Source organism: Elephas maximus, chromosome 7 (assembly GCF_024166365.1).
Source record: "Elephas maximus indicus isolate mEleMax1 chromosome 7, mEleMax1 primary haplotype, whole genome shotgun sequence".
Taxonomy (NCBI): domain Eukaryota; kingdom Metazoa; phylum Chordata; class Mammalia; order Proboscidea; family Elephantidae; genus Elephas; species Elephas maximus.
In genome coordinates, this window is record NC_064825.1 from 54,478,722 (window position 1) to 54,494,560 (window position 15,839).

A 15,839-nucleotide genomic window follows, 5' to 3' on the forward strand; every position below is an offset into this window, starting at 1 on the left:
CTGAGATTCTGATTCCGGGAGCAGAAGATCTTGCATGAACTTCAAAGGAAATAAAGCTTACAGACTGATGGACTCTGTGCTTATGTGGGAAGAATTAGAACAGATAATTTTTTCTTTGTGTGAGGTTGGGTTGGCAGGTCACAGGATACTTAGTGATGTTCAGAAGAAGCATGCAGGAAGTTGGTGGACATGGAGATTCAGAGATAAAGTGAAACATGTTTCGATTTATGGAAAACGCATATTCAGGATGTTAAAGGTGAAACAGATATGTGGGATCATTTCACAGTCATTAATAGAGCTCCTGTTATCTACCAGGTGCTGTTCTAAGTACTGGAGATATAACAGTTAAAAAAAAAAAAAAAGCCCCTACTGTCATAGAGTTTGTTTGCTATACATCCACTTCTCATTCTTGGAAAAAATTCACAAGTATTAGTAAGACTTGGCAAAAATACTTTCCAATGAGAAGAAGCTTTTATTCTGATGCAAGTAACCAAGGCTTGTGGGGAGTTTCTTAGAACTTCCACCCTGGATACATTTTGAATTAGGAGCTAACCAACCAGTCTAAGTCCATATCAGATGGGTGGAAGGGAGGGTCTTCTGCAAAAAAGTCTTAAGGTTTATTTTTCAGTAGTCTGGTAGTTGGTGAAATGTTCAACACTTACAGTATATGCTAGAGGCTGGGAATATCGAAGTGAATAAAGCACAATCCCTTTACTTCAAGTCCCTTCATTTCAAAATGTTGTGGGCATTTGTGGGAAGGAATAGATATTGGAGAACAAAAGGGTGACTCTATACTCTTGTTAGGTGGTTTTTGTAGCAGTAACAGATGAGAGAAGATGGTGTCACTTTGATGACTAAGGTGTGACTGACCCAAGCCATGCTCTCTCCAATAGCCTCATATACATGAAAAAGTTGCATAACTGAAAAGGAATATAGAAGAATTGATGCATTTTGACTGTGGTGTTGGCAAAGAATATTAAGTATAGTGTGGACTGCCAAATGAATGAACAAGTCAGTCTTAGAAGAAATACAACCAGAACGTTTCTTGGGAGCAAGAATGGTGAGATTTTGACTGACTTACTTTGGATACATCGTCAGGAGAAACCAACAGCTAGAAAAGGACATCATCTTTTGTAAAGTAGGGGCCAACAAAAATGAGGGGCATCCTCAGTGAGGTAGATTGACACAATAGCTTCAACAACGGGCTCAAACATACCAACAATCACGAAGATGGTACAGGACTGGGCGATGTTTCATTCTGTTACACAAAAGGTTATTGTGAGTTGGAGCCAATTCAATGGCAACTAATAACAGCAACAACAAAAAAGAGAATAGAGTCTGGAAAAAACTGGTAAACTCAATGTTGAAGGATTAGACAGAAGAAAAGAAAAAAAATGAACAAGAGAAGAGGGAAAGATTAAAATATTGTCAAGAAAAAGGGTATTTGGTGTGGAATCCAGAGGTCAGTATTGCTGAAGAGGTGAGAGAGTTCTCCTGTGATGAAAATTAAGGAGTTGAGAGATGTGTGGAGGAAGAGTCATATGAACAGAAAAATCAACATGAATATTAATGAAGAATCAAAAAAAGAAGCTCCTCATTTTCTCAGTAAGCTGGCAGCAGGGTTGTATTTAGTGAGATTTGTGGGTGTGGAAAGGACCTGGAAGGTATATTCTAGAGCACTGCCCTCCAAAAGAACTTTCTGCTATGATGGAATTATAACGGATCTACATTGTCTAATATGGTAGCCACCAGTCACTTACAGTAAGTGAGCACTTAAGAAGTGTATTCTGTGAGTGAGAAACCAAGTTTTTTATTTTATTTAATTTTAATAAATACACATTTAAACTTAAATAGCCACATGTGGCTCATGGGAACTCTATCAGACAACATAGTTCTAGGGAAACTGTAGAGGTTCTATGATTAATTGAGAATGGCAGGCACTCAAATCTGAGATTTCAGAACAGAAATGATTGGGAGTTTGGTCTGATTGGCATGTAGGATGGTGCCAGTGTATGTTTGACAGAAATATAGTAAACATATTTTTACTTCTTTTATCGCGGTAATCCTGACATCACTAAGAACACAGAAAATACTACCTCTTCTCCATTTCTTTCTGAATGCTGTCTTGTAGTATGAATCCTATAGAGTATTCTATTTATTCAATGAGACTCCAAGTTCCCTGAGTGCAGGAAACATGGACTATGTTTCTCCATGTCTATGAGGACTCCTAACTTATTTTAAATAGGGTTTAGGAATGCAAAAAAAGAGCTAATCCACCCAGGTGGGATATCAGAGCTTGAATTCTGTAATTTTATGTGCCTATTTTTTTTAGAAGGTGTACATAGAAGGTGAAGGAACCCTGTGAAAATCAACAAGGAGAATTTCCAGAAGCCATGTCAGTCTCCAATATCACAGCAACCCATCCGGCTGCCTTCTTGTTGGTAGGGATTCCAGGTTTGGAGCACCTGCACATCTGGATCTCCATTCCCTTCTGCTTTGCCTATACACTGGCTCTGCTGGGCAACTGCACCCTGCTCTTCATCATCCGAGGGGATACAGCCCTCCATGAGCACTTGTACCTTTTCCTGGCCATGTTGGCAGCCGTTGACCTGGTTCTGTCCTCTACAACACTGCCCAAAATGCTAGCCATATTCTGGTTCAGGGATAGGAAGATCAACTTCTATGCCTGCCTGGTTCAGATGTTCTTTCTTCACTCCTTCTCCATCACGGAGTCAGCAGTGCTGCTGGCCATGGCCTTTGATCGCTACGTGGCCATCTGCAAGCCCCTGCACTATACCACAGTGCTGACCAGGGACCTGATCACCAGGATTGGCATGGCTGCTGTACTCCGAGCTGTGACACTAATGACTCCACTTCCCTTTCTGCTTTGACGCTTCCACTATTGCCGAGGCTCAGTGATTGCCCACTGCTACTGTGAACACATGGCTGTGGTAAGGCTGGCCTGTGGAGACACACGCTTCAACAATACCTATGGCATTGCTGTGGCCATGTTTATTGTGGTATTGGATCTGCTGTTTGTTATCCTATCTTACATCTTTATCCTTCGGGCAGTTTTACAGCTTGCTTCTAAGGAAGCTCGCAATAAGGTATTTGGGACATGTGTCTCTCACATAGGTGCCATCCTGTCCACCTATACACCTGTGGTCATCTCCTCAATCATGCACCGTGTGGCCCGCACAGCTGCTCCCCATGTCCACATACTGCTTGCTATCTTCTATTTGCTTTTCCCACCCATGGTCAACCCCATCATCTATGGTGTTAAGACCAAGCAGATTCGTGATCAGTTGCTCGGTCTATTCCAGAGAAAGGATGTGTAGATGGATAGCTGTTTTCTCACACCCATGTCCAGTACTATGTGGATGCTGGTTTGATGTAGATGAGAAAATCTAAAGTAGGCAAATAGCATAGTTTTCATGTTGGCAATTCTCAAATATGATAAGGAAAGAGGTCCCATTTCTCAAAGATCCACCAGTTAGGTCAGGCCTGGTTTGTCCCTTTCCTCTGGTCTGATAGTAAAGGTTTGACCTCCCAATTCTCATCGACTTCTTGAGTGATTAAGGAAGGCATAAAAATCGTCCAAAGTGATATACTCTGAGCAGGCATTGTCATCTAGGTGAAAAGACAGTGGAAATACTGGCTAAGATTGGCCCAACTGCATAGATTTTGGTGAGCTCTTCATCTAGGCTGTGAGTGAAGAATTCAACCCCAAATTCTGTAATCCAAAGGCCAACACTGAAATTACCTGTATATATTTTCTGAAAAGTGGCCTTCAGTGTCTGCCTGAACATAGCCACTGTTTGTTAACCTACCACTTCACAAGACTATTGGCTCTACAGTTAGAGTTTCACTTACAAGGAGACTTATTCCTTCTGTTAAGTCAGTTCCTTTTTTAATTTCCTTTCCTGGCTTTACCCATGCTCATGGCCAGTTTATTTATGGAACACTTAGCAAAGGAGCCCTCTGACATCCCTTTATATTAATGTATAAGATCACTGAACTAACTGTTTACATACATATGTATTGTGTCTCCAAAACTTCTCATAGTATCTAGAAAGAATAAATTTTTGAATGAGGAGGTAACTATCATCTTTGAGTTATAGGCTGGGAAGCACACTTCTCTCTTGAAATTGAGACTTTTGGAGATAAATAAGAAAATAAATAGTTACAATATGTAGTTGTGGTAGACTATATTATTGTTGGGGCTCTGGTGGCACAATGGTTAAGAGGTCGGCTGCTAACTGAAAGATTGGCAGTTTGAATCCACCAGCCACTCCTTGGAAGCCCTATGTGGCATTGGAATTGACTCAACGGCAATGGGTTTGGTTTTTGGTATATTATTTTTACAGATATTCTTTTGTTCTGGGAGGAGTATTTCCTATCCCCACTGATGTTAAACCAGGTCATGTCACTTGCTTTGGCCAACAGAATTTTAGTGGCCTTGAAATGTGTCATTGTGAACAGAAAATTTAAAATGTGATTGCATAGCTTGGCTCAGTTTCTCTTGGTCTTCTGCCACAAGAATTAGAATGTCCCACATCAGGGTTTGTCTTTCACTATGGACCCAGGATGGAGAAAAGACATGGAGCAGATGTGAATCTGATTCACAGCCTGGAGTATAGAACAGATGGCCCAAAGTGTTCATACAGCACAGGTAAGGCTTTGTTGTTGTTGTTGTAAATCACTGAGATTTTGGGGTTGTTTGCTTCACAGCATAACTCAGGGAAAGCCGATTGCTGGAGCTGTGAGCTCTATATTGCACTTCAACTTAGTACAGTTCGAGGCTGTGTATTTGAAGGAAAATGAAGAAAATGCATTATTCCTTCTTCTAATCTATTCTACAAATGATACTGGATTTCCCTCATGTTTCTGCTTCTCTTTGTCTCCTTCTTATGCAAACGCTCATACCCGAGCATTCTTTTAGTTAGTTCTTTTTCACAGGTGCTTTCATATAACTCCTTCTTAAAGGCTTACTTACGCTACCATGTTCTTCTACTATTCATTCTATGACCATATTGTGCCCCTAGTAACAATTCTGAAGAAACTCGTCCAATTATAAGGAAGAGAGAACCTGGTAGGCTCTGTAAAAGCATCTCCAGACCTCGGTTGTTGTGTCACAGCTTGCAGCACAGGCACCTGTGAAAGGTGACGGGTTCAGTGAATGCCTGGACGGTTCCCGGGGACGTCAGTCCTCCTGCCAACCAGTTCCCGGTGCTGGACGGCGAGGAAGAAAGTGGTACGGACAAAGGGCCTCTGACTTTGTGCCCTGAGGCCTAGCCACCCCTGCTTTTTTGCCTTTCCCTCTATGATTCCAGCTGACACCAAGAAGCTAAACTGGAGGAGATGCTGCTGTATTTTTAACCCATATAGAGACACAAAACTCTTGTCTGTTTTGCCTCAGCAGGGTTGGGATATTTTGTGCGACAGATTAGATTACTGTTTAAAAATTTCACTCTCTTCCCTCCCTACCTGGAGGTGGCTGTAGTATACTTTCTCACATATTGACTATGGGCTTGGCTAGGCGCCCCAGTTTGGCCAATGGGGTATTAGCAGATTTGGTGCAATCAGGGACTTGAAATTTACTTGTGCAGTTGGGCTTTGTCTTTTCTGACTCTACAATCACCATGAGAACAATGTGCCCTGCTTATCCCACTTGTCCAAGGAGGGTGAGAGTCATGTGGTGCAGAGCTGCCTGGACGACTGGCAACTTGAAGCAGAGCCTCACAGCCAAGCCCAGCTTCAATCAGCCAATACTCAGCCAATCTGCAGATGCTGAAGTGAACCCAGCTGAGATCAGCAGTCATTTCAGGCAATCTCCAGATGTATGAGAAATAAAGGCTTATTGTTGTGTGCCACTGAGGTTTTGTGGTTATTTGTTCCACAGTGATAACTGACTATTACATTTAGAAGTTAATTATTAATCTATCATTATTATTTAGTAAATTTAAAACAGTATAATTCATTAGACAAAGGTTTCCAGGCTGCAAAATTTTCTTTTCCCTTATGTTTGGTGCCAGAATAACCTTGCCTATTAGGTGATACTCATACACTCCCATAGAGAGTGATTTTGTTCCCCATACAAGGCTAATAGTACATAAACTCCATTAACTTGTAATAAAAATACACATTCTTAGCTTTACTTAAAAATAATGAGTTATTTCCCATCTTTTATCAACATTGTGTGCTTACTCCATTAACTTGTAATAAAAATACACATTCTTAGCTTTACTTAAAAATAATGAGTTATTTCCCATCTTTTATCAACATTGTGTGCTTAAATGAAATATAGCACCCATGAAAACAAACACAGATAATACACGCATGTTATTTTTGAACTGGAAGTTCAACACTTACATAAACAATACAAGACTATGTGTGTGCAGTAATTCAAGCTTAATTGTAAAATGTCCAGCCACTCGTGCACTCTAGTTTTGCATGGCCCGGAGTCTGAGTAATTTTTAGTGAACACATTGCTTAGCCAGTGCCTGAACATGGATTCCTGATTGACACAGATACTCATTTTAGCTAGGACACCCTCAGCTTGATGAACATTTCATGGGTGCTTTGCTCAGGATAACTACATGCACTAGCTTAGAAAAGAAGTTTTGACTCCATTGTTCTAGGGTGTAACAGGATCTGGAATTTATAGAAGATTCTCAGGTAATTCTAAAGTGCAGACATTTTTGGGAACTAATGCCCACCCAGAGGCCGTATTACAAAGGTGCGGTATTGCTAAGATTTGGTGAAATTTACTTTTATCACACTGTATGAGAAAATGAAATAAATATATTGTGAGACGTTTGGCAGACATATCCCTGGCTATTATATCCTTTTTTTTTTCTATTTTACTTATGATGTTTATAATAAGCATAATATTTTAAAGCCAAATATATGAGCTTTCAATTTTATAAACTATTTTCCTGCCATATTCTGTATCATAGTTGAATTACTTCTAACGATAAAAAAAAAAATTGCAATCAACAGAATTCTCAGATGTAAAATCATCATGCATGACTTGATTATTACTGAATTATGACTGATTCTGTAATAAGGCTCATTTTGTTTCTATTCTAGATTATTATATCATCTCAGTTTTGGCATCTGGGTAGTTGAAGATTTATTTTTTTGTGTTTTTTTCAAAAATTTCTAAGTTTCTTCAGTTTGTATTTCTTTTGCAGTAATGTCATTTATAACCTTGTTAGTATTGAAGATCTTAGTAGTTATGGGCTTTACAGATTGTCACAGTTAATAAAGACAGATTTAAGCTTTGCAGATAAAGTTTCTTATATAGTATTCCCATCTTTCCATTTCAACTTTTCCTGACACCATTCTAATTTGTTTCATGGCTGTCATTTCCATGTAGAAGTATTTTATTTTAATTAGTGTCTTAGTTATCAAGGGCTGCTTTAATAGAAATACCACAAACAGATGGCTTCAACAAACAGGAGTTTATTCTCTCACAGTCTAGAAGTCCAAATTCAGCCCCAGGGGAAGGCTTTCTCTCTCTATTGGCTCTGAAGGACGGTCCTTGTCATCCATCTTCCCCTGGTCAAAGAGTTTCTCAGCCCAGGAACCGTAGGTCCAAATGCTGTGTTGTTCCCTTGGCTCTCGTTTCTTGGTGGTATGAGGTCCCCATGTCTCTCTGCTCACTTCTCTCTTTTATATCTCAAAAGAGATTGGCTTAAGATGCTATCTAATCAATATAACTGCCACTAATCCATGTCATTACATCATAGTGATAGAATTTACAACACATGGGGAAATCACATCAGATTGCAAAATGGTAGACAATCATACAATACTGGAAATCATGGCCTAAAGAAGTTGACACATATTTTTGGGGGACACAATTCAATCCATGACAACTAGTTGACAAATTTATCCATCCAGCAGGATAATTCAAATATTTGATCAGGTTATATATCATATTATTAAGGATATCAAACTCTTTACCCAGTAGCAATAATTACAGGACTCTTTTTGTTTACCAAAATTGTCAGTGCTGGTTTGCCCATTAAAACCAAATAAAGGGAAAAATGATATACTGAGAGACAAATTTATAATGGTTCATAAAATCTTAAAATTTCTAAAGCAGTCATAAATATTTTAACTCCTACAGAAGGTCATGAACATGTAAACAAATGAGTGGGGTTATCATCAAAATTGAGTAAACGGCCCTGAAATGGACTGGCTATCCCAATACCTCAAGGAAAGCAGCCCTCTACATGAAGTTCTAACATGTCCTCTCCCTCTGGATCTTACACCACTAATCATGACTCCCTGTTATTTAGGCTGGGCTTTCAACCTCTTCTCATTTTTTCATCTAGATCACTCCCCAGGATAGATTGAGATTTTGTTTGGGGTACTACCTGTATAAAATTGGAAGTAAGATTTAAGTGTATGCAATCACATAAGTAGATAGTAGAGAACAAAACAAAGACCACAATCAGATTCCAGCATTTCTACCTCCATGGAATAGGACAAAAATGAAGAATGACATGAAAGAATTTGCCTCCTTCTTAAAAGCTTTTTTTTTTTTTTTTAAAGCTTAGTGTGCTAAAGCAAAAAAAAAAAAAATAGAGACTTAAAAGCAGGGTTGGCCACAAGCCTGAGGAAATGTGGAATTTGATAAAAGTTTGAAGAAGCCTGTGAAAGTTACAGGTAGGCTGTCTGTCCATAAACAGTAGAAGCAGAAGTCTGAATTAAAACCATTAAAGGGGACGAAGTCATGCATATATTGCCTCTAAGATTGCAAAGCTCCCAATTTTCTAAAAAGGTTAGTCTACAAAATGTACTTGTTGTTGTTAGGTGCAGTCGAGTCAGTTCCGACTCATAGCGATCCTATGTACAACCGAACGAAACACTGCCTGGTCCTGTGCCATCCTCACAATCATTGCTATGTTTGAGCCTATTGTTGCAGCCACTATGTCAATCCATCTCATTGAGGGTTTTCCTCTTTTTCAATGACCCTCTACTTTACCAAGCATTATGTCCTTCTCCAGGGACTGGTCCCTTCTGATCACATATCCAAAGTATGAGAGATGAAGTCTTGCCATCCTTGCTTCCAAGAAGATCTCTGGCTGTACTGCTTCCAAGACAGATTTTTTGTTCTTTTGAAGTCCATGGTATATTCCATATTCTTCACCAGCAGCATAATTCAAAAACATCAATTCTTCTTCAGTCTTCCCTATTCGTTGTCCAGCTTTCGTATGCATGAGGCAATTGAAAATATCATGGCTTAGTCCTCAACACTTTAAGATGTCTTTTGCAGCAGATTTGCTCAATGTAATACATCATTTGATTTCTTGACTGCTTCTTCAATGGGTGTTGATTGTGGATCCAAGTAAAATGAAATCTTCGAGAACTTCAATATTTTCTCCGCATAGAATGATGTTGCTTATTGGTCCAGTTGTGAGGATTTTTTTCTTTATGTTGACCAGTGTAATCCATACTGAAGGCTGTAGTCTTTGATCTTCATCAGTAAGTGCTTTAAGTCCTCTTCACTTTCAGCATGCAAGTTCATGTTATCTGCATATTGCAGGTTGTTAATGAGTCTTCCATCAATCCTGATGCCATGTTTTTGTCATATAGTCCAGCTTCTCAGATTATTTGCTCAGCATATGGGTTGAATAAGTATGGTGATGGATACAACACTGATGCACACCTTTCCTGATTTTGAACCACGCAGTATTCCCTTGTTCTCTTCAAACAACTGCCTCTTCGTCTATGTATAGGTTCCGTAGGAGCACAACTAAATGTTCCGAAGTTTCTATTCTTAGAATTGTTATCCATCATTTGTTATGATTCACACAGTTAAATGCCTTTGCATAGTCAATAAAACACAGGTAAACATCTTTCTGGTATTTTCTGCTTTTAGCCAAGACTCATCTGACATCAGCAATAATATATTTAAAAGCAATATACCACCTGGAGAGCAAGAAAGGGTTTCTTCAAATAATGGTGGAATGGGAAGATCTAAAGTTTGGAGTAGATGAAGTATTTTGAAGAAGGTTGGAGATAGATAGAAAGAAGGTCTCCTGTTAAACAGGGACATCAAAAATTAGAAAGATAAAAGAATCGAGAGTGAAGTACTGCCTGAGACCAGGATAACTGGTTTCTTTGGGCATGAAAGGTACATGAGAGCCGGATTCTGCCTTGTGCACTCTGTAGCTTATGCCCCAACCTACCCTATGCCCTCAAAAATTAAACACTCTTCCCCCATCAGGTCTCTGCTGAGCCTTGGGGTATTCTCCGTAGCAATTACTATTTTCAGTTTGTTCTCTGCCGTTATTCTGGTTATGCCAGTTTTCTCTGGCAGCCCTTATCTCTTTCCATTGACCTGTGCCACTGTGTTCCCTTTTACCTCTAAGTATTGCCCTGGTGGTGCAGTGGTTAAGAGCTAAGGGCTGCTAATCAAAAAGTTGGCATTTCGAGTCCACCAGTCACTACTTGGAAACCGTATGGGGTAGTTCTATTCTGTCCTATAGGGCTGCTATATGCATATATTTTTCCCCTGCACTGTAACTTTTGGTTATTCTTCCCAACTCTGTCTTTCAGTCCTCTCTGGGTTCCCACAGCCTTAGCCTATGTCACCTTACCCTAATACTTGGTCATGTGATCTAAACTTGGGTCTCTTTTAATGTTAACCATAAACTGCTTAACCCAGCATGTGTTTTCTCAACATTTGTCACGGTCTTTCCCTAACCCAGCTTGGATATCTTCCTCCTTGACTATTCCCAAAATCAGTTTGTGGTACCTCAAGTAAGAATTACCACCTCCACATGTTCTGTCTCCTTAGCCTAACTCAGACTTTAATAAAGCAAGCCCTGTGTAGAACCCCACCTGAATCCAATGTGTTACACTTCAGGCAAGAGAGGTGAGTTCTTATCCCTGAGAGGCAAGAGCTAGAATGTCTATTGCAGGATCTGGGTATCTCTATGGGAAGACAGGTGGAAGTGACCAGAGACAGACTCAACAGGAGCTGTCGGGATCTGTCATGACGAGTTAGTTCAGGTTAAAGGACGTAGGGGTTCCTGTGAAAACCAGCTTCCCTTCTCAGGACCTTGGCAGAATAGGTGCTGAGATTAGTCGTAGGAGGAAAGCATCCCCCTTCGCTATTATTAGTAGTAGTTGATAATTTCTGAGTAAACAATAATGTCATTGTTCCCCAATTATCTCACTAGATCCTCCCCTAAATCCTGTGAGGTGGGCAGGACCAGTATTACTGACCACACTGAGTAGATAAGGAAACAGTCCAAGGAATCAGAGGTTAAATGCCTCATCAAGGTCACAAATGGTACTCAATCTAGATTCCCACCCGTAGCTTTAGCCACAGCTCTCTCTAGTATGCCACACACCTATCAGAACATAAAATGAAGCAAAACACCAAAAATCAAAACAAAAATAGATCATAGATAGCCTTGACTAGTTATGATTGAAATTCACCTTTATGTCACAATCAAAAAGTACACACAATAGGCATCTCTAAGGAAACTCTATTTCTCCGTTGGCACTGCAAGAAAGGAAGGTGAGGATGGGGAGAGGCACAAAGATTACTGAAACCAGAATACATTCTGCCTCAAGGGCGGCATGACTGAAAGGCACACAATGGGGAGAGAGTAGGGTCTGCAGGAAGTCAGGGGCTGGAACCCCAGAAGACTGAAGACTGGGGCAGAGAAGTCCCCTGGAGTCACCCCTAGAGAAGAAACCAGGCCCTTCAGGATGTTCTTCAGGGACAGACAGTGCTGTTTTCTTTGTTTTGGGAAAAGAATATGATAATAAATCAGGCCTCTCTTTTCAACTCTCTCCTACCCTTCTCTCACTAAGAGAGGTACAGCGCATTCTTTTTTTCCTGAAACCTACGCAGCATGTCAAGAATTAAGCCTCACGTCAAGGGGTGAGAATACCTTGGGCCAAGGGTGGTAGGGGAGTTGACACAGATGGGAGAGGGACAAGCAAACCAGGAGTAAGTACTGATGCTGGGATCCAATGGCTCCTACAAAAAAGCAAAAAAAAAAAAAAAAAAAACAACAAACCCTTTGTCTGTTGAGTGGATCCAAACTTATGATGACTGTAAAAGGTAACATAGTGGCACAGGATCAACGGAAAGAGATAAGGGCTGGCAGAGAAAACTGGCATAACCGGAATAGTAGCAGAGAACAAGCTGAAAATAGTAATTGCTATGAAGAATACCCCAACGCTGAGCAGAGACCTGACGGAGGAAGGGTGTTTAATTCTGAAGGCATATGGTAGCTTGGGGCATAAGCTACAGAGTGCACAAGGCAGAGACCAGCTCTCATGTACCTCTCATGCCCAAAAAAACTACTTATCCTGGTCTTAGGCATTGCTTCACTCTTGATTCTTCTATCCTTCTAATCTTTGGATGTCCTTATTTAACAGGAGGCCTTTTTTCTGTCTATCTACAATCTTCTGCAAATACTTCATCTTCTCTAAACTTCACATCTTCCCATTCCACCATGATGAGAAGAAACCTTTTACTGCTCTCTAGGTGGTATATTGTGCAAAGGCAGGGGATGAGCACATTTCTCCAGAATGGAAGTCATTCATGCATTCATTTAAAAAAGCACCTATTGATCGCCAACCACATTAAGTGAAGTCTGTGAATACAGAAACGAATAAACTCAGCCTTTGTATTCAAAGCACCCACAGGCCAGTGAATGGACAAACACATGCATTGGTGGGTAACACAGATCTACTCTCATTGTGTTACTGAGTGTAAAGAATTAGTGACCCTTCATTGAGATGAATGAGAAAATCTGCCAGGAGGATTCTGAGAGAGCTTCACCAAGAAGATGACAGGATCTTGGCTAGGTAAGAAAGGGGGCAGAGGAAAACATTCCAGAGAAACAGCTACAAGCATGGCTACTTCAGGAAATGGCAGGCAACCCACTGTGGTTCAACTTATGATGCATATTAGGGGAATGGCAGGAAGTGAAGCTAACATTTAGTCAGGAAGAAGTCTGCAAACATGTTTAGTGGTTTTCATTTTTCTTGTAGCAATAGTATCTCATAAATAGTTTTTAGCAGAGAAGTAAAATATGTGTTCTGTCATACTGAAGTTCGGGGGGGTTGTTGGCGAAAAACTAAAGCTGAAGTTTTTACAGTGACACAGGCAAGGGATGATAAGATGTGAATTAGGGAAGGCACAAAGGGCACAAGAGAAGTATGAGAGACAATTCAGGGACAGGATCAAGGGGCATCATCATTGACTAGAAAGGAGCTCCTCAAGCTCTAGCATCTGTCAGAGGGTGGTTTGGCTGCAGCAGAGTGAAGAAGGAAGGTGGAAGATGAGGCTGAAGAAGTGAGCAGGACCTATACTGTACGAGATTTTCTAAGCCAGTGTTGGGAGTGTGCGTTCCATTCTAAGTGCAACGCTAAGTCCATAAAGATCTTAAACAAGGCCTGGCATGGTATAATTTGCTTTTTAAAATGGCCTCTTTGATTGTAAATGTGGAAGTTATTGTGTTGGTGAATGTTTTGGTATGTTTATTTTCACCACAATAAAAAAGAAAATAAAAATAAAATGGTCACTTTGGCTGCAGTATAGAGAATTGATTATAGGACCAAGATTCAGGCCACAGAGACCAATTACGAGGCACTGTACCTTGGCTGTGCAATGGTTAAGAACTTGGCTGCGAATCAAAAGGTTGGCGGTTTAAATCCACCAGCTGCTCCTTGGAAACCCTATGGGGCAGTTCTACTCTGCCCTGTAGGGTCGCTAAGAGACAGAATTGACTTGACGGCAAGAGGTTTTTTTTTTTGAGTAGTTGAGATGAAAGACGATGAGGACTTAATTAAGAGTAGTGGCAGTGGACAGGAATAGAAAGGGGAGTAAAACATATTTTGCAGCTTGACAGGATTTATTAATTAATGGATGTGAAGAATGAGGGGAAGAATGAAATCAAGGATTACTCTTAGGTTTCCGATGGGTGGCAGTAATATTTGAGATGGGAAAGGCAGGCGATGAAAGAGTTTGTGAGTTAAGGGGTGTTAGCTAGAGGAATAGATAAGGCCAAGGAATGAAGGACTGTGCTAATGTTAATCAGCATAAATTTTTACATCAGCTGCTCTGACAGGAATCACAGTAGAGGGTCCCAGACGGAGTGGAGAAAAATGTAGGAGAAAATCCTAACACATACACACACGCACACGCGCGCACACACACACACACACACACACCAAGACCAGACTTTACTGGTCTGACAGAGAGTGATGAAACTGAGAGAGCATGGCTCCTGGACATCCGTATAGCTCAGTAATAAAGTCACTCCTGAGGTTCACCCTTCGGCCAAAGATTAGACAGACCCATAAAACAAAATGAGACTAAATGGGCGCCCCAGCCCAGGGGCAATGACAAGAAGGCAGGAGGGGTAGGTAACCTGGCAACAGGGAATCAAAGGTCAAGAAGGCCAGAGTGTTGACACGCTGCGGGGTTAGCAGCCAATGTCTCAAAACAACATGTGTATTGTTTAGTGAGAAACTAATTTACTCTATAAACCTTCATCTAAAGCACACCCACATACACACACACACAAAAAGATAGACTTTTTAGAAAAAGAGACAGATTTGCATGGAAGGAGGGTGATAGTAATGACAAATAGCATTTGTACAATGCTTTACCGTTTACTAAGTCCTTCTCACATGTTTTATCTTTCCTCACTAAAACTCTGTAAGATGGGCATGGGAGATGTCCTTCTTGATTATATCTATAGACAAGGAAGTTGAGACCTTAAACATATGAATGGTTCATGTCAGTTTCTACAGAGAGAAATGAATTTGAACTTTCTTTCTTCTAACTTGAACATGTTGGACACGAATTGTCTGTGAAACTACAACATTGAGGCAGCAGGTGTATGATTTATGACATTAAGGCAGGAAATCAGAGTTCTCAGGGTTCAAATCTAATCTGTGATATTTACTTTACCAGTCATGTGATTGTCAGTAAGTCACTTAACCTGTAGTTATCCCAATTCAGAAAAGTGCCCAGCATTTACTAAGTACTTTCTATGTCCCAAGATTTGTCCTAAGTTTTTTTTCACAGCCATTATTTTTAGAGCAGTTTTAAGTTTACAGAAAAATTGTGCAGAAAGTATAGCAAATTTCCATATATCCCTTCTGTCTCCTGAACTCTGTTTCTCCTGTTGTTATCTTGCATTCCTGTGGTACATTTGTTATAATTAATGAACCAATTTCAATATGTTACTATTAAATAAAATCCATAGTTTATATTAGGGTTCGCTCTTAGGGGTATACAGTCCTAAGGATTTATACTGAAGTATAATGTCATGTGTCCACCATTACAGTATCATACTGAATAGTTTCAGTGCCTCCAAAGTGCCTGTGCTTCACCTGTTCATCCCTCCCCACTTCTCCCCTGAACCCTGATCTTTTTACTGTCTCTATCATTTTGTCTTTTCCAGAATATCATATATTGCAATCGTATAGTACATAGCCTTCACAGATTGGCTTCTTTCACTTAACAATATGTATTTAAGGTTATTCTGTGTCTTTTGGTACTTTAATAACCGGTGTCTTTTTGTAGCTGAATAATACTCCATTGCACAGATGCTCCAGAGTTTGTTTATCCATTCACCTTCTGAAGGACATCTCAGTTGCTTCCAATTTTGGGCAATTATGAATAAAGCTGTTATAAACATTTGTGTTCAAGTTTTTATGTGGACATACATTTTCAACTCAATTGGGTAACTACCTAGGAGTGTGGTTGCTGGATCCTATGGTAGGTCTATGTTTAACTTTGTAAGAAAACACCAGATTGTTTTCCACAGGGACTGTACCATTTC

General features: G+C 40.2%; 1 pseudogene; it reads left to right on the forward strand.

Moving 5' to 3' along the window:
• Positions 1 to 2,393: 2,393 nt before the first annotated feature.
• Positions 2,394 to 3,338, forward strand: LOC126079133 (olfactory receptor 52K1-like; annotated as a pseudogene).
• Positions 3,339 to 15,839: the final 12,501 nt, after the last annotated feature.